General features: G+C 44.6%; 1 protein-coding gene across 1 annotated transcript in view; it reads left to right on the plus strand.

Moving 5' to 3' along the window:
• Positions 1-446: 446 nt before the first annotated feature.
• LOC311115536 (ras-related protein Rab-5C-like) overlaps positions 447-19,851 on the plus strand; it is a 34,999-nt gene continuing 15,594 nt past the window's right edge. Inside the window, exons 1-2 of the mRNA XM_084190689.1 lie at positions 447-939; positions 6,825-7,166. The gene's annotated coding sequence lies outside the window, so the exon portion shown is untranslated. The remainder of the gene's footprint in view (positions 940-6,824; positions 7,167-19,851) is intronic.

The following is a 19,851-nucleotide window of genomic DNA, read 5'->3' on the forward strand; positions in this document are numbered from 1 at the left end:
GAACATTACCAGGAAGGCATCAGCAAGCCTGGGGAGATTGACAACCACATCACCCTCTAGGACGACAGAGACTCTCACTGGGTGGTAGTGAACTGGGCTTGTGGCATCATCACTGACTGTTGTAAGGAGGACCACTGATGCATCCCACAGGTCTGGCTCATCCATATCATCCTTTAAAAAATGAAAGGGAGAACATATACTAATCACATTTACTGAAACTATGGCTGTGGCAATTTTGATTACAGTTGGATGTAGGGGTGGAACAGTACATGTATTTGTATTGAACCGAAATGGTACGGGCGTCTCGGTACGGTACATGAATTTACACGGAGAATACACAGTATAAAAATAAATAAAACTTGAGTGCAAATTAATTAATGTAATGCGGAACTACTGTTAGACAAGCGGTTCTTTAGGGACACCTAATCTGTAGCCCTGCCCTTAGCTCTGAAGCTCCCGAGCCCCGCCTACATGTCGAGTCAGTCAGTCCAGTCCAAATGAAGAGTCCACATGAAGCGAACTAGTCCCTTCCAAATACAACCAAACACGGACGTAGCTGTATCCCTTCTCGCCTCGACCACAAATGGCCTCCAGGCCCGTTTGATTCGCTGTTTGCTCCGGTATTAGCTGTTAGCTCCGCCGTTAGCTTCGCCGTTAGCGTGTGAAGCTAACACCAAAACTCACATCATCCCTTGTCACCTGCAGCTGGCCTTCCGTAACGACGAGGACCCAACATCCGGGCGGTGCTACTCCCCAAGAAGACCGAGAATGCCGTCAAAGCCAAGTAAATTCGCTACTGCGGCTTCAACTTGACTACTCAACCCCCAAAGGCTATTTTAAGTGCCAACCAATTGAGTGGGTGTATACACAAAGAACCAGACACCTGGATAGTTCCCGTTGAGGTTCCCCCCGGAAGAGAAATGGTTTCTGACTGCAACAGTGAGTCCTACAACATCTTAATTATATCAACCCCCTCTCCACTAAGCACCCCAGTTATTTTAGGGACACATATCACTTCTTAGAAAATATCAAACACATAGCTGTTCCCTCCCAAACATATACACATATATACAGTATCTCACAAAAGTGAGTACACCCCTCACATTTTTGTAAATATTTGAGTTTATTTATATTTTTTTAATTTTTAATTTTTAATTTCACCTTTATTTAACCAGGTAAGCCAGTTGAGAACAGGTTCTCATTTACAACTGCGACCTGGCCAAGATAAAGCAAAGTAGTGCAATAAAAACAACACAGAGTTACATATGGGGTAAAAAAAAACATAAAGTCAGAAATACAACAGAAAATATATATACAGTGTGTGCAAATGTAGCAAGTTATGGAGGTAAGGCAATAAATAGGCTATAGTGCAGAATAATTACAATAGTATTAACACTGGAATGCTAGATGTGCAAGATATTATGTGCAAATAGAGATACTGGGGTGCAAAAGAGCAAAATAAATAACAATATAGGGATGAGGTAGTTGGGTGGGCTAATTTCAGATGGGCTGTGTACAGGTGCAGTGATCGGTAAGGTGCTCTGACAACTGATGCTTAAAGTTATTGAGGGAGATAAGAGTCTCCAGCTTCAGAGATTTTTGCAATTCGTTCCAGTCATTGGCAGCAGAGAACTGGAAGGAATGGCGGCCAAAGGAGGTGTTGGCTTTGGGAATGACCAGTGAGATATACCTGCTGGAGCGCAGACTACGGGTGGGTGCTGCTATGGTGACCAATGAGCTAAGATAAGGCGGGGATTTGCCTAGCAGTGATTTATAGATGGCCTGGAGCCATTGGGTTTGACGACGAACATGTAGTGAGGACCAGCCAACAAGAGCGTACAGGTCACAGTGGTGGGTAGTGTATGGGGCTTTGGAGACAAAACGGATGGCACTGTGATAGACTACATCCAATTTGCTGAGTAGAGTGTTGGAGGCTATTTTGTAAATGACATCGCCGAAGTCAAGGATCGGTAGGATAGTTAGTTTTACGAGGGCATGTTTGGCAGCATGAGTGAAGGAGGCTTTGTTACGAAATAGGAAGCCGATTCTAGATTGAACTTTGGATTGGAGATTCTTTATGTGAGTCTGGAAGTTGAGTTTACAGTCTAACCAGACACCTAGATATTTGTAGTTGTCCACATACTCTAGGTCAGACCCGTCGAGAGTGGTGATTCTAGTCGGGTGGGCGGGTGCTAGCAGCGTTCGATTGAAAAGCATGCATTTAGTTTTACTAGTGTTTAAGAGCAGTTGAAGGCTACTGAAGGATTGTTGTATGGCATTGAAGCTCGTTTGGAGGTTTGTTAACACAGTGTCCAATGAAGGGCCAGATGTATACAAAATGGTGTCGTCTGCGTAGAGGTGGATCTGAGAGTCACCAGCAGCAAGAGCGACATCATTGATATACACTGAGAAAAGTGTCGGCCCAAGAATTGAAGCCTGTGGCACCCCCATAGAGACTGCCATAGGTCCAGACAACAAGCCCTCCAATTTGACACACTGAACTCTATCTGAGAAGTAGTTGGTGAACCAGGCGAGGCAGTCATTTGAGAAACCAAGGCTATTTAGTCTGCCAATAAGAATGCGGTGGTTGACAGAGTCGAAAGCCTTGGCCAGGTCGATGAAGACGGCTGCACAGTACTGTCTATTATCAATCGCGGTTATAATATCGTTTAGGACCTTGAGCGTGGCTGAAGTGCACCCGTGACCAGCTCGGAAACCGGATTGCATAGCGGAGAAGGTACGGTGGTATTCGGAATGGTCGATGATCTGTTTGTTAACTTGGCTTTCGAATACTTTCGAAAGGCAGGGCAGGATGGATATAGGTCTGTAGCAGTTTGGAGTATATCTTTTCATGTGACAACACTGAAGAAATGACACTTTGCTACATTGTAGAGTAGTGAATGTACAGCTTGAATAACAGTGTACATTTGCTGTCCCCTCAAAATAACTCAACACACAGCCATTAATGTCTAAACCGCTGGCAACAAAAGTGAGTACACCCCTAAGTGAAAATGTTCACTCGTTAGTGTTACAAGGTCTCAGGTGTGAATGGGGAGCAGGTGTGTTAAAATTTGGTGTCATCGCTCTCACACTCCCTCATACTGGTCACTGGAAGTTCAACATGGCACCTCATGGCAAAGAACTCTGAGGATCTGAAAAAAAGAATTGTTGCTCTACATAAAGATGGCCTGGGCTATAAGAAGATTGCCAAGACCCTGAAACTGAGCTGCAGCACGGTGGCCAAGACCATACAGCGGTTTAACAGGACAGGTTCCACTCAGAACAGGCCTCACCATGGTCGACCAAAGAAGTTGAGTGAACGTGCTCAGCGTCATATCCAGAGGTTGTCTTTGGGAAATAGACGTATGAGTGCTGCCAGCATTGCTGCAGCGGTTGAAGGGGTCGGGGGTCAGCCTGTCAGTGCTCAGACCATACACTGCACCAAATTGGTCTGCATGGCTGTCGTCCCAGAAGGAAGCCTCTTCTAAAGATGATGCACAAGAAAGACCGCAAACAGTTTGCTGAAGACAAGCAGACTAAGGACATGGATTACTGGAACCATGTCCTGTGGTCTGATGAGACCAAGATAAACTTATTTGGTTCAGATAGTGTCAAGCGTGTGTGGCGGCAACCAGGTGAGGAGTACAAAGACAAGTGTCTTGCCTACAGTCAAACATGGTGGTGGGAGTGTCATGGTCTGGGGCTGCATGAGTGCTGCCGGCACTGGGGAGCTACAGTTCATTGAGGGAACCAAGGTCTCTAACATCCACCAGCTCCGTGATGTCGTCATGGCGGAGTGGAAGAGGACTCCAGTGGCAACCTGTGAAGCTCTGGTGAACTCCATGCCCAAGAGGGTTAAGGCAGTGCTGGAAAATGATGGTGGCCACACAAAATATTGACACTTTGGACCCAATTTGGACATTTTCACTTAGGGGTGTACTCACTTTTGTTGCCAGCGATTTAGACATTAATGGCTGTGTGTTGTGTTATTTTGAGGGGACAGCAAATTTACACTGTTATACAAGCTGTACACTCAATACTTTACATTGTAGCAAAGTGTCATTTCTTCAGTGATGTCGCATAAAAAGATATACTCAAATATTTACAAAAATGTGAGGGGTGTACTCACTTTTGTGAGATACTGTGTGTGTGTGTGTGTGTATATGTATGTATATATATATACACACACACACACACACACACACACACACACACACACACACACACAGTGGGGGGAAAAAAGTATTTAGTCAGCCACCAACTGTGCAAGTTCTCCCACTTAAAAAGATGAGGCCTGTAATTTTCATCATAGGTCAACTATGACAGAGAAAATGAGAAGAAAAAAAATCCAGAAAATCACATTGTAGGATTTTTAATGAATTTATTTGCAAATTATGGTGGAAAATAAGTATTTGGTCAATAACAAAAGTTACTCAATACTTTGTTGTATACCCTCTGTTGGCAATGACACAGGTCAAATGTTTTCTGTAAGTCTTCACAAGGTTTTCACACACTGTTGCTGGTATTTTGGCCCATTCCTCCATGCAGATCTCCTCTAGAGCAGTGATGTTTTGGGGCTGTCGCTGGGCAACACGGACTTTCAACTCCCTCCAAAGATTTTCTATGGGGTTGAGATCTGGAGACTGGCTAGGCCACTCCAGGACCTTGAAATGCTTCTTACGAAGCCACTCCTTTGTTGCCCGGGCGGTGTGTTTGGGATCATTGTCATGCTTAAAGACCCAGCCACGTTACATCTTCACTGCCCTTGCTGATGGAAGGAGGTTTTCATTCAAAATCTCACGATACATGGCCCCATTCATTCTTTCCTTTACACGGATCAGTCGTCCTGGTCCCTTTGCAGAAAAACAGCCCCAAAGCATGATGTTTCCACCCCCATGCTTCACAGTAGGTATGGTGTTCTTTGGATGCAACTCAGCATTCTTTGTCCTCCAAACACGACAAGTTGAGTTTTTACCAAAAAGTTATATTTTGGTTTCATCTGACCATATGACATTCTCCCAATCCTCTTCTGGATCATCCAAATGCACTCTAGCAAACTTCAGACGGGCCTGGACATGTACTGGCTTAAGCAGGGGGACACGTCTGGCACTGCAGGATTTGAGTCCCCGGCGGCGTAGTGTGTTACTGATGGTAGGCTTTGTTACTTTGGTCCCAGCTCTCTGCAGGTCATTCACTAGGTCCCCCCGTGTGGTTCTGGGATTTTTGCTCACCGTTCATGTGATCATTTTGACCCCACGGGGTGAGATCTTGCGTGGAGCCCCAGATCGAGGGAGATTGTTTGTCTTCCATTTCCTAATATTTGCTCCCACAGTTGATTTCTTCAAACCAAGCTGCTTACCTATTGCAGATTCAGTCTTCCCAGCCTGGTGCAGGTCTACAATTTTGTTTCTGGTGTCCTTTGACAGCTCTTTGGTCTTGGCCATAGTGGAGTTTGGAGTGTGACTGTTTGAGGTTGTGGACAGGTGTCTTTTATACTGATAACAAGTTCAAACAGGTGCCATTAATACAGGTAACGAGTGGAGGACAGAGGAGCCTCTTAAAGAAGAAGTTACAGGTCTGTGAGAGCCAGAAATCTTGCTTGTTTGTAGGTGACCAAACACTTATTTTCCACCATAATTTGCAAATAAATTCATAAAAAATCCTACAATGTGATTTTCTTGATATTTTTTTCTCAATTTGTCTGTCATAGTTGATCATACTGACCTATGATGAAAATTACAGGCCTCTCTCATCTTTTTAAGTGGGAGAACTTGCACAATTGGTGGCTGACTGAATACTTTTTCCCCCCACTGTATATAAAACATTAAGGACACCTTCCTAATATTGAGTTGCACCCCCCCTTTTTGCCCTCAGAACAGCCTTGGGGCATGGACTCTTCAAGGTGTTAAAGAGTTCCACAGGGATGCTGGCCCATGTTGACTCCAATGCTTCCCACAGTTGTGTCAAATTGGCCGGATGTCTGTTGGGCCATTTAAATGTTTTGTTTTTCACATTCACCCTCTGATTGGCACACATACACAATCCATGTCTCAGTTGTCTCAAGGCTTGAAAATCCTTCTTTAAACTGCCCCCCCACCCCCTTCACCTACACTGATTGAAGTGGATTTAACAAATGACATCAATAACTTTCACCTGGATTCACCTGGTCAGTCTATGTCATGGAAAGAGGTGTTCTTAATATTTTGTACACTCAGTGTATGTCTCTGTGTGTGTGTGTGTGTGAGTGATGACAGCCAGGGCTTACTTCAGACAGGCCTAGGATCAGATGCCACATGCACCTACACTGAGCCCTCTGAATATGGGCTCTTTTTGCGTCCCTGTCTTTTATGGGCAATCGGGTTTAACAGGTGGGCTTTGTGCAGAGGCGGGGCGGGCAGAGGATAGCATACCATGATGGCTCCATTGTTCCCAGCACACGTCTGTGCTCTAACACACCGTTATACCACTGTGATACTGGGAACCTCAGACTCACAGAGCACTGCCTCTCTGATCCACTGGCGCTGGACATAAGCCTAGGACTGGCCTGATCCCTGATCCTTCACCTCTGACCTCTTATCCCCGCTGGTCCGTTCTCTATACCTTCTCTCTCATTCTTTCTGTTTTGTCTCATCTCTATCCCTTTTCTTTGTCCTCTCTTCTCTTTCCACATTTCTCTTCTCTCATCTCTGTCCTCTTCTCTCCCCTCTTCCCTGCAACTCTTCATCGTGTCATTGCAGTAAATGAGAATGTGTTCTCTGTCAAGTTACCTCTCAAAACAAAGGTTAACGACACAATCAATAACAAATCCTTCTCTCCTCTCTCAGGAATGAAGCGTCCGTTCAGCCCATCCTCTGTATTGGAGATGGAGGAGGACAGGAACGGTTTAGGAGTGGGGGTGGGGTTGACCCTGGACAGCGAGGCGTGCTGTGACCCCCAGGAGGAGGGGGTAGTCCTGGGGGAGCAGCCAGGACCAGGTGGGGGCGCCCTGCCCTCCTCTGACCACAGCAGGCCCAAGAGGGAGAGGAAGCAGCGTAGCTACACACTGTGTGACGTGTGTAACATCCAGCTCAACTCCCCAGCCCAGGCCCAGATACACTACAACGGCAAGTCTCACCAGAAGAGACTCAAACAGATAAGCAACGGGAAGATCCAGCATGGCAACACAGGTAGGACAACCCACCCACTTTCTGCCCTATTCTGCAGCTGTACCCTACTCTACCCCTAGACTGTTAGAAAAAAGGGTTCCAAAAGGGTTCCGCAGCTGTCCCCATAGGAGAAGCCTTTTCGGTTCCAGGTAGAACCCTTTTTGGTTCCAGGTAGAACTCTTTTGGTTTCCATGTATAACCGTCTGTGGAAAGGGTTCTACATGGAACCCAAAAGGGGTTCTTGAAAGGGTTATTCTATGGGCATAGCCGAATAACAATTTTTGGTTAAAGATATAACACTTTTTTCTAAGAGTGTACAGTACCCTATTCCACTATAAAACTCTAAGGCTGCTCACGTCTGTACCTCCTTACCAGGTGAGGAGAGAAATGATAGTGTGCACACTTTTGACAAAATGTGAATATGAGTTCTACCCTCCAATGACACATAAAGCTACATTATATAACCTAATAAGGTGCATCGGTACTGTGTTCTACCTGTTTCATCATACTTTCAGTACATTTCTAAGAGGATGCTGTGATAATGAGTATGACAAGTGAACATGGAGTGCTGCTACAGATGTAGGATCTTAATTTGATCACCCTGTCCCAGGAGAACTTTCCACATTGAAATTTCAGACATGATTTTCCTTCAAGAAAAATGTATCAACCCCTACAAAAATGTCCATTAATTATAATCCACATAATAATTCACATTTCTTGTTGCTGCAGGATTATTTTCCTGCTGTAGCAAACTGTCTCAATCTGTATAGATGTGTTGTGCCCTGGCTCTCAGTACAGGAGTACTAGTGTAATGTAGAAGTGTGTATGGAAGTGTGTATAGAGTAGAAGTGTGTATGGTGCTATATAGTCTTCCCTAGCCTGAGGCTGGACACAGAGGGAGGAGAACAAAGCTGAGTTAAGTCATTCATTGACTGACTAATTAATTGCTGGTTATTTTAGATCGTTCTTGTTCCTGCTCGCTCCAGGGGAGCTACTGCAGTGGCTGCAGTGGAGTTGCAGGTTTTCCCCATAGCTTTGAATATATAGTGAAACTGGCTACATGGTATGATGTTAGTCCTTTCTGTCTCCCACTCTCTCTTTGCTTGTAACCCTCCTACGCAGCTCGAAAACACTCTCACAAACCTGGAGAACCTGCTCTCAAACACTCATCACTCACTCTTGAATACTCTCTCTATCTCTATATCTCTCTCTCACACACACACACGTGCACACACACACACACACGCGCGCGCGCGCGCACACACACACATCTCCGCATGAAAATTACTCTGACCCACTTCAGGTGCAGAAATCTCGTACAAACAGCACTTAATTACATAGCAACAGAGACCACGGCAACGCTTGCCATGGCCACAGATTCTTTGGCCCTGATTGGCTGCTGGCAGGCTGCTGGAAGGCTGCTGGCAGGCTGCTGTAGGCATGGTGGTGCAGTGTGTTTCTACTCCAACCCTGTAGGGGGCAGCAGTGGGGACAGACCTCCCTTGAGACTGCCTGGAAACCATGGAACATCTGACTCAGCACTAGAGGAAGGTACACAAACAGTCAATAGTCACCCGCTTAGGTCGTTCAGATAACTGGCTTTGGCAGTTAGTATACACCTGGGATGGCTGTTCTTAAACACAATGTAGCAGCAGTAATCTGGAAAGCAGAGAGATCACGATACACCCATACAAACATACCACCTCTCCTCTCCTCCTCTCTTCTCCTGTCTCCTCTCCTTCTAGCCTCTCTCTCTCTCTCTTCTATTTTGTCTCTCTCTTACTCTCACTCTCTCCCTTCCCCTCTCTCCCTTCCCCTCTCTCTCTCCTCCCTCTCACCCTTCCCCTCTTTCACCCTCCGCCCCCCCCCCCCCCCCCCCCCCTCTCTCTCTCTCCCTCTCTCTCTATGTAGTGACACAATGAATAGTTGGCTAAATAATTCAGCCATGCTGCCTGCAGGTGTGTTGCTCATGTGGACGCCCTTCTTTGCAGTCCTCCCAACCATCCTCCTTTCCCTTTCCTGATTGCTTCATTGCTTCAGTGAGCCAGCACGCAGAGCCCAGTCCAATGCCTTGTGGCCAGTCAGTCTTTAAGAAGGATGGGCAGAATGAGGCCTGACGTGGCCACTGACCGTCACTGTCTAAGGCATGGGTCAGCTAGGGCAAGGTCTGACTCAGACCAACTCACACACATACACACACCCATGCTTTTTCCCTAGCACCCTGGCACAGCTCCGGCATTAGAGAGAGATGGGGTGAGAGAGAGAGAAGGGGAGGGAGTGTGTGAGTTTGTGTGGTGTACGGTGCAGATTCCCTCTGACACACAGTCACAATCATGCAGCCTTATCTCTGCTCACCTTCTGCTGACTCCCACTGGCCCACAGCCTCAGCTCACACACACACACACACACATGTTGTTTGCAAGCTTTGTGGATGTTGAAGGGTGCGTGATGTGTGTTTCGAGTAAATGTGTATTCCTGTGTGTTTATGTGTGTGTGTGTGTGTTTGTGTGTGTGTGTGTGTGTGTGTGTGTGTGTGTGTTTTTGTTTGTTTGTTTGTTTGTTTGTGTGTGTGTGTGTGTGTGTGTGTTTTTGTGTTTGTTTGTTTGTTTGTTTGTTTGTTTGTTTGTGTGTGTGTGTGTGTGTGTGTGTGTGTGTGTGTCTTCCAACGAATCCTCTCCATGTCGGCTTGTGTTACCCTTCCTCTTTGCTTCACTGAACTGACAGAGGGTCCAGGCTTTTCTGCTCTCTCTCTCTCTCAATTCAATTTCAATTTTTCAATTTAAGGGCTTTATTGGCAGGGGAAATGTATGTTAACATTGCCAAAGCAAGTGAAGTGAAGTAGATAGTAAACAAAAGTGAAAGAAACAATAAATATTAACAGTAAACATTACACTCAGAAGTTCCAAAAGAATAAAGACATTTCAAATGTCATATTATGTATATATACAGTGTTGTAACAATGTGCAAATAGTTAAAGTACAAATGGGAAAATAAGTCAACATAAATATGGGTTGTATTTACATGGTGTTTGTTCTTCACTGGTTGCCCTTTTCTTGTGGCAACAGGTCACACATCTTGCTGCTGTGATGGCACACTGTGGTATTTCACCCAATAGATATGGGAGTTTATCAAAAATGGGTTTGTTTTCGAATTCTTTGTGAATCTCTGTAATCTGAGGGAAATATGTGTCTCTAATATTGTCATACATTTGTCTGGAGGGTAGGAAGTGCAGCTCAGTTTCCACCTCATTTTGTGGGCAGTGTGCACATAGCCTGTCTTCTCTTGAGAGCCAGGTCTGCCTACGGCGGCCTTTCTCAATAACAAGGCTATGCTCACTGAGTCTGTACATAGTCAAAGCTTTCCTTAAGTTTGGGTCAGTCACAGGGGTCAGGTATTCTGCCACTGTGTACTCTCTGTTTAGGGCCAAATAGCATTCTAGTTTGCTCTGTTTTTTTGTTAGTTCTTTCCAATGTGTCAAGTAATTCACTTTTTGTTTTCTCATGAATTGGTTGGGTCTAATTGTGTTGTTGTTGTTGTCCTGGGGCTCTGTGGGGTCTGTTTGTGTTTGTGAACAGAGCCCCAGGAACAGCTTACTTAGGGGACTCTTCTCCAAGTTTCTTTTTTTTTTTTTTTTTTTTTTTCAGGGGGTAGATCAGCTTAATATTGCAGATAGATTGTAACTTCTATTAATGTAATTGTCTGCATCACTTCCAATCCCCCATGTTTTTTATATATATATACTCCCCTTTATTACTTTTCAACCCCGCCATCCTTTCCCTACTTGGGGTAAATTAGTGAACAACAATGCCCAGGCCTCTACTTCCAGCCTATACTTACTATCTACACCTTATGGACACAGTCAATTTTACAATAATTCTATTTTATTAGTTTTTTTAGTTTTTTGCTCCTGAACTTCTTCTACTCTCAACCTCTCCGATCATTTTCATGATGTCTATCCGGTTTGCTTCTATATGCCATATCTTTCTAACTGTGCTCTTTCCCAAAAGCTCCCAACATACAACCTATATACTTATTATGGACACAGTATGCTTACATTATTAGTTATCTTGTTATTATTTGTTGTTATTTGTTATTAGTCCCATCCTTCAACTCCATTCAATACCTCCCATCTATCTCTTAACACCATCCATATACTCTTATCCAAGTTAATCTCTCTGTAGGTGATGGCTTTGTTATGGAAGGTTTGGGAATCGCTTCCTTTTAAGTGGTTATAGAATTTAACGGCTCATTTCTGGATTTTGATAATTAGCGGGTATCGGCCTAATTCTGCTCTGCATGCATTATTTTGTGTTTTTTTTTGTACACAGAGGATATTTTAGCAGAATTCTGCAATTTGGTGTTTGTCCCATTTTGTGAATTCTTGGTTGGTGAGCGGACCCCAGACCTCACAACCATAAAGGGCAATAGGTTCTATAACTGATTCAAGTATTTTTTGCCAGATCCTAATTGGTATGTCAAATGTTATGTTCCTTTTGATGGCATAGAAGGCCCTTCATGCCTTGTCTCTCAGATAGTTCACAGCTTTGTGGAAGTTACCTGTGGCACTGATGTTTAGGCCGAGGTATGTATAGTTTTTTGTGTGCTCTAGGGCAACGGTGTCTAGATGGAATTTGTATTTGTGGTCCTGGCAACTGTCAGGGCCCAGGTCTGACAGAATCTGTGCAGAAGATATAGGTGCTGCTGTAGGCCCTCCTTGGTTGGTGACAGAAGCACCAGATCATCAGCAAACATAAAGACATTTGACTTCAGATTCTAGTAGGGTGAGGCCGGGTGCTGCAGACCTGGGCCCTGACAGTTAGATTCTTTTTAGATTCTCTCTCTCTGTCTCTCTCTCTCTCTCTCTCTCTCAAAACCCCAGCACAGGGTGATGGGCAACAACAGTGAATCTAAAAAGGCTTTCATTTCAGCTTCAGCTGTATATGACGGTAAAACTTTACTTAAAGCATTCAGGTATAATGCATTGGTAGTTGTTATAAGCATGTATAAGCCCCTGTTGTGTTTTATAAATCAACTGAAATATCTTATTTCTTTCTGTGGTATTTTGTTTTACATATTCTAAATGGCTACTGTACTTTTTACATTATGTGGTCATTTTGTGGTCATTTCGTGATTATTTTCAAACCTCTTCAAACTACTCCTATAACAAAATAAGAACTGAGAAACAGATGATGCTAAAACAAGTATCATTTATTAGAAAATATGATATTGTATTATTTGGAATGCAAATGAACAATGTCCTGTATGGGCACGTTATTCAGTGTTTCCCCTTGTTGGACTGACGGCGGAGGCGGCGGGCTCTCTTCTTAGTTGAACCACGGGTGGTCACCAACACTGGAGCGGTTTGAGCATCTTTACAGCTGTCTTTCTCCCTCTCAGCTCCTCTCTCCTTTTGCTCATCTCCATGGAGCTCTAATGCGACCATTATCTATGGAAATAAAATAAACTTAGTCTTATTAGGAAAACAAAACCATATTTTAATTCATGTTCCAAGGTCAAATGAATTGATAACAATGTGGTGATTTCTTAAGTCTTTACAGTGACATGTAAGTAATACTGTATGTCAGCTTAGGCAATATATATATAACTACAAAGGGTAAATGTCACTATATGGACCTATTCTATTGTTGTTCTTAAAGCCTTTCTCAGACCCCCTCATACCCCTAATCTCTCTTTCACATCCAATTACCTGCAGTAGTTCTCTCACACTGATGGTGAGCAGCAGGCCCATTCCGTACAACCAGCAGCAGAGAGCCAGAAACATGCAGCATGCAGCCTCTATCCTCCTCTCTTCTGCCCCATTAATCACTTCCACCATCTTCTTCCACACAAGCTCACTTGCTCCCGCTCTCTCCCTACTCCTGAGCTCAGCTACTCGGGGGCGACGCGTTCTGCGGCTGGCCGTAGAATCACTTGTTGTCTGGTGCAAAGCACTAACATCTCTGTATTTCTGGTCAATACTGTTTCTGGTCTGGGTGGTGGTGGGCTTGTCCAAGCCACAATGGCCCATAGGGCAGGAGCCTATCTCCTGTTTTTGTAGCATGAGGCAGCTTGATGTACACCCCCTGGATAGGACACAAGTCTGTCGCAGGGCCTTACCCCCAATCCATCTCCTAAATGTGTGCCAAGCTGAGAGGCACCGGGTCCCGTTTTTAGAGTCTTTGGTATGATTGGACCGCGGATAAACCACCCGACCTTCCAATCTCAGGGCGGACACGCTAACGACAAGGCCACTGAGTTGGTTAGTGTTGTTTGTAGCTACCCGGGTAGCAGTGGGTTCCAAGCTGACCATAACACAAGCCTCTCCGGTGCACTTGTGCAAACTGTGTCCAGTGGTCTCGTTGGTGTTCTGTGTAGTCCAGGGTCGTTGATGGAAGTTGATGGTGTTGGTCTTCTTCCACACAAGCTCACTTGCTCCCGCTCTCTCCCTACTCCTGAGCTCAGCTACTCGGGGGCGACGCGTTCTGCGGCTGGCCGTAGAATCACTGGTTGTCTGGTGCAAAGCACTAACATCTCTGTATTTCTGGTCAATACTGTTTCTGGTCTGGGTGGTGGTGGGCTTGTCGAAGCCACAATGGCCCATAGGGCAGGAGCCTATCTCCTGTTTTTGTAGCATGAGGCAGCTTGATGTACACCCCCTGGATAGGACACAAGTCTGTCGCAGGGCCTTACCCCCAATCCATCTCCATAATGTGTTCCAAGCTGAGAGGCACCGGGTCCCGTTTTTAGAGTCTTTGGTATGATTGTACCGCGGATAAACCACCCGACCTTCCAATCTCAGGGCGGACACGCTAACGACAAGGCCACTGAGTTGGTTAGTGTTGTTTGTAGCTACCCGGGTAGCAGTGGGTTCCAAGCTGACCATAACACAAGCCTCTCCGGTGCACTTGTGCAAACTGTGTCCAGTGGTCTCGTTGGTGTTCTGTGTGGTCCAGGGTCGTTGATGGAAGTTGATGGTGTTGGTCTTCTTCCACACAAGCTCACTTGCTCCCGCTCTCTCCCTACTCCTGAGCTCAGCTACTCGGGGGCGACGCGTTCTGCGGCTGGCCGTAGAATCACTGGTTGTCTGGTGCAAAGCACTAACATCTCTGTATTTCTGGTCAATACTGTTTCTGGTCTGGGTGGTGGTGGGCTTGTCGAAGCCACAATGGCCCATAGGGCAGGAGCCTATCTCCTGTTTTTGTAGCATGAGGCAGCTTGATGTACACCCCCTGGATAGGACACAAGTCTGTCGCAGGGCCTTACCCCCAATCCATCTCCATAATGTCTCGTTGGTGTTCTGTGTGGTCCAGGGTCGTTGATGGAAGTTGATGGTGTTGGTGTTCAGTTCAATGTGAGGCATGCTGGCCCACTGCCAAATGCCCATGGGGGGCATCAGGTTATCCCGAAAATCCTTGCCGTCCAGAATGTGTAATGCCAAGATTACATATACCAACAATTTAATACTGGAAGAGTACAAAGCCATCTCTCAATCAGTAAAATTAAAAAAGCAACTACTCTGTACAGAGATAGGTGAGTTGTGGTGTTAAGAATGTTTGATAGGAATGTTGTGCCATACAGTGGTCTATGATGTCATAGAGGGCATCCAACATGTCACCTAGGTGAAGAGAACTAGCATGTCACCCCACCCTCCTTTATGACATCATTGCGATATAGATGCGGTAAAGAGGTTAATCGAACTCAACCAAAACAAAGGAATTGCCATGGCTGTGAGGGAAAGGGCTGTGAGGGAAAGGGCTGTGTGGGAAAGGGCTGTGGGGGAAGATCCTGAGTCTCCTCATTGCCCTCCTCATTGATCCCATGTGGCTTAGTTGGTAGAGTGTGGCGCTTGCAACGCCAGGATTGTGGATTCGATTCCCATGGGGGACCAGGAAGAAAAGTGTATGCGCTTACAAGTCGCTCTGGATAATTTAGCCTATTGTTTATATGTGTATTTCACACTATGTTGAGGTAGAAATTGGAGTATAATGTTTGTATGGATGTCAACCCCAATACATATTCATGTCATCGTTACCAATCAAATGCATTACAGTTAGAAACGACTTTGACTACCATCAACGATTTCTGTATGCTAGGTATGCTAACAAGCTTACACGAACGGGAGTTAGCATTTAGCAGTCACTTCTTCTAAACCTGAAAAGGGACAACTTCTACATGGTATGCAGTGATAACAGACACATTTATCCAAATCGGACTTAAGTAAGCACATTGTGGGCCTGTTACACTTCATAAATCATGACGGATTTGATGAATATCCACTTTGTTGGATCAGATTTGTTGAATGTGGTCAATGCAACGTCTGCATTCCATTGACTCCTTTACTGCATCTATGGTCAAGTTGAAAACCATAGAATTAGGAATTTGAATACTCTAATTTAATATGTAATTTAATAGGATCTCTATGTTGAAAACTCTGGTATTTCTCATCCTAAAGCTTGTTCTCCATATTATTTTTCAATGTTTTAAATGATGTGCCAACATGTTTTGAGCACTTTTATCTTCAAAACTAGATTTTTACTGGCTCTCTCTTGTCCCTTTGCAGCAGATATATAGTGAGCAATATGTTTGGAACATCAAATTGCAATAAAATCACAGTATCAAATTGCAATACATATAGAATCGCAATACATATCGTATCAGCACCTAAGTATCATGTTAATATTGTATCGTGAGGTCCTTGGCAATTCCCAGCCCTACTGTTCACCACTGCCCCATAAACTACCAGCCACCATTGTCTCTATCCTTCTATTGAGGGAGCCAGACCATAATCCCCCCTAATTAGGATCAGCTTGGCCATCGCCCCGCTCTAGGACGGCAGCACCAGCCAGCCAGTGTTACGCCCCTGAAAAAGGGGAGAAATAATCACGAGAGTGATGCAGTTATGTTTCCTCAATGAAAACTTTAGTATAATCCTTTTACAAAAATATCACATTTTACAGAACAACAGATCTACAGGAACTAGATAGTTTTGTAGGGTACAAAGCTTATTCAAGTCACAACAGCATAAACTGTAATTCACTAAAACATATACAAATGTTTCAATATAACTGTCAAACACAAAGTAGCTTTAGCTCAGTAACCCATAACTACATTTATCAACCATGTCAACAAAGTATTCTAAACACATTATACAAATAACCCCAAAATATATTATTAACAGCGCACATGTTCATTCACAATTAGCATAAAATGGCAGCTACTCTCAGTACGAAGCTATTCTTCGCTGCAACCGAGCAGGTTTCACTCACACGCACCTATTACTCTCCAACTTAACTCCAACTTACTCAAGATGTTACTAAAACATACCTTAAACTCTCTTGACATGTTAGCAACTCATTTTATATCAATAACGTACCTGAAAAAGGGGAGAAATAATCACGAGAGTGATGCAGTTATGTTTCCTCACTGAAAACTTTAGTATAATGAGGAAAAAGACCGCGATTTCCCTGGGAAGTTGGGTGGAGACCAGAGCAATCGATCTCAGGCTCATAGATTAAGAGCATTTAGTAGATCACAGATTAACACTTTTACCCTTAAATTAGGCACCACAAAATAAAGTAGTCAATATAACGTTTACACATTCCTCTTACAATTTTTACCCTTTGTACACTTGACGGATTTTAACCTTTTAACACAATTATGAATGTTATCAATCTCTATGAACTAGTACTGAATGCATGATCTTTTTAACCTTAGATATTTTAAGATCCTTACATACCATGAACTTACTAATACTTTTTAGTGTATAACAGGCTATGAATATGTCCTTTAACCTGTCACACCAGCGCCTCCCAAAATATTTTGAGAGCCAATTAAAAGAGGCGTAGAGTCTGCCGGGGCGGGACAGGTCCACTAACATGTGGATGAGATGCATGTTGGGATAGCTCTTCCTCCTCTTAATTTAGTGGGAGGGAGGGAGGGAGGGGGGACAGTGGCTTGGTCTGATTTGACCTGATGTCACTAGAGGGGGTGGATGCTCAGACCACAGTAAAGGCTGTGTCTGTGTCTGAGTTACTATTGTTTATTTTCTGCTTGGCATCTCTTTTCATATCTTCGAGAATTGATAAAGCATGCTATTGTGGTGTGGGTGTCTCTATGTTTGTGTGTGTGTGTGTGTGTGTGTGTGTGTGTTTGGGTGTGTCTCTGTATGTTTTTATGTGAGACTGAGAGAGATACTCTGACTCTACCTCTTTCTTGGTTCTGATCTTTCCACGGCCTATGATAAAGCTTGTTGTTGTGATGTGTGTGTCTGCATGTGTGAGTCAGTGTGTGTCTCTTCATGGTCCCTGTCTGTCTCTATCTCTCTCTCTCACTCTGTTTTAATAAAGCGTGAGGGATTGGATTAAAGGCTGGGATTTTCTGCATGAATGCATTTGCGCATCTGCGTTTTATTTTTGTGCCGCCTCGCCATTTTCCCATTTTATTTATTCCCTGTGGAGGGAAATGACTTTCCTCACTCACTGTGCCTTTGGACATGTATGTGTCATAGTGTGCGTATGCGTGTATGCACGTGTCATGTTGTTTGCAGCAGCGTCGAGACACACCTTAAGCCCTGGGTATCACCACATGTGGCTAGTCAGTCCCTGATCGGTCCATCTGATGTGTCTGTCAGCCACATACATTTTTTAAAACATTTTTGTCATTTAGCAGACGCTCTTATCCAGAGCGACTTACAGTTAGTGAGTGCATACATTATTTTATTTTTCATACTGGCCCCCCGTGGGAATTGAACCCACAACCCTGGCGTTGCAAACGCCATGCTCTACCATCTGAGTTACATCCCTGCCGGCCATTCCCTCCCCTACCCTGGACGACGCTGGGCCAATTGTGCGCCGCCCCATGGGTCTCCCGGTCGCGGCTGGCTACGACAGAGCCTGGATTCGAACCAGGATCTCTAGTGGCACAGCTAGCACTGCGATGCAGTGCCTTAGACCACTACGCCACTCGGGAGACAGTAAATATCCCTATGCCGTCAATAGAAGACTCCAGTGAAAGAATATCTCTAATATAATCGATAATCTCTAATACAGAAACCTTCCCTGTCTCCTCATAGCATATGCCAACATTTCTATTTCCATAAATGACGTTTGGCTATGTAGCCATGTACTCTGTCTCTGCCCCCCTCGCCCTGGGGTTTGGTCCTTCGTGTCCCGCCGGTTTAGACTCTGGGAAAAGGTTGTGTTTCGGATCGGCACGCAGGGCCCAGTGGAGCGGGAAAAGTCTGGAGCAGGGAGACGGTACGGAGAGGAGAATGTGGTGGAATAGACCACCACACGTCTGTCTTTACTGTTTACCCATGTCTGCCTGTCTGTATGTCTTGTCTGACTGTTTGCCTGTCTGTCTGTCGGTCTGTCCTGTGGAGACTAGGCCATACTCACTATCTGTTATTATCTAGTATAAATATCAAAAGCATATCCAAAGCTTTTGTTGTCACACAGCGCTCTGTCAAATTAATAGAACGGTGTGCCACTTTCTTAAATGTCACAGAATATCAATCCCTACTTTTCCTCAGTTCCCTTTTTAACACATTTTCTCTCTTATCAAACCGACCTCATGCAGTGTTCAACCATAGAATTATATATGTTTGTGTTCAACATCCTGTTCCATTCTCTGTTTGTAATGGATGTCTAGTCATCATAACAGCCTTGTCTGTTTGGTTGCCCCCCGCTACTGGAGATGTCCACCACTCCACCCCCTCCACCCCAGGCCCTTGGTGAGAAAGCCCAAAGAAAGGCTTTGTTTCTGGGCAGTACAAGGCCTCACTTCCCCCTCTCTTCCTGCAGCATATTATCCATCCTCCAGGCCCCATAAAACATTTTCTCACGTTTATTTAACCAAATAAGTCAATTGAGAACCAATTCTCATTTACAATAACGACCTGGCCAATAGTCATAACATTGCAACAGTGAACAGGACAACACGCAATACCACAAAAAAAGAAAAATACACACTACACAGAGGAAAGGTACAAATTCATCAAAAATACAACAATAAGAAATTCACAGTGGGTTCGAGCAGAAAAGTCCAAGGCAACACAGCAGACTTAATGATCAGCAGGTACATTGATCAGACAGCAGCTCAGTTAATATGTTTTTGAAGGAGTGTGGTGGGATGAATGTGTCAAATATGAGGGTGTTATGGCCCCTAAGAAGACCCAGATTACACCAGAGTGGCTTAGTACCTCTGATAGAGGGATAGAGGGATAATGGGGGAGAGAGGTGCTGTGCGGTGGGAGATAGAGGCTGATAAAGGGGACACTGAGTAAAGGAAAGACAGGGAGGCAAATGGATGAAGGGGAGGGAGGGAGGGAGGGAGGGAGGGGGGACACAGATAAACACTGTCATTTACCCAGTGAAGCGGGGCTGCCCAGGAATGGACACATGATAGATGGGCATTGGAAGTTTGTACTAGCTCAAAGTTCACACACACTTACCATCCGTCACGTCTGATCTGGAAGGAGGAAGGATACCGTCTAAACTCCAGTGGTAAACGCTTTCCTTGACTAGGCCTCACAGACAGACATAGAGAGGGACTGCCATGTATTGCACAAAACAAACCCTGAAATAGATATCTCATCTCATTGGCAATTAGGCAAGATGACAGTGTTTCTCTGTCAGTGGACCCTGTGAATGAACACACAAACACACACACACACAGTTCTGTTTGTGACTCTCTTTAATTGAATCAC

This window comes from Coregonus lavaretus (genome assembly GCF_964263955.1).
Source record: "Coregonus lavaretus genome assembly, contig: HAP1_SCAFFOLD_735, whole genome shotgun sequence".
In the NCBI taxonomy this organism is placed as follows: Eukaryota; Metazoa; Chordata; class Actinopteri; order Salmoniformes; family Salmonidae; genus Coregonus; species Coregonus lavaretus.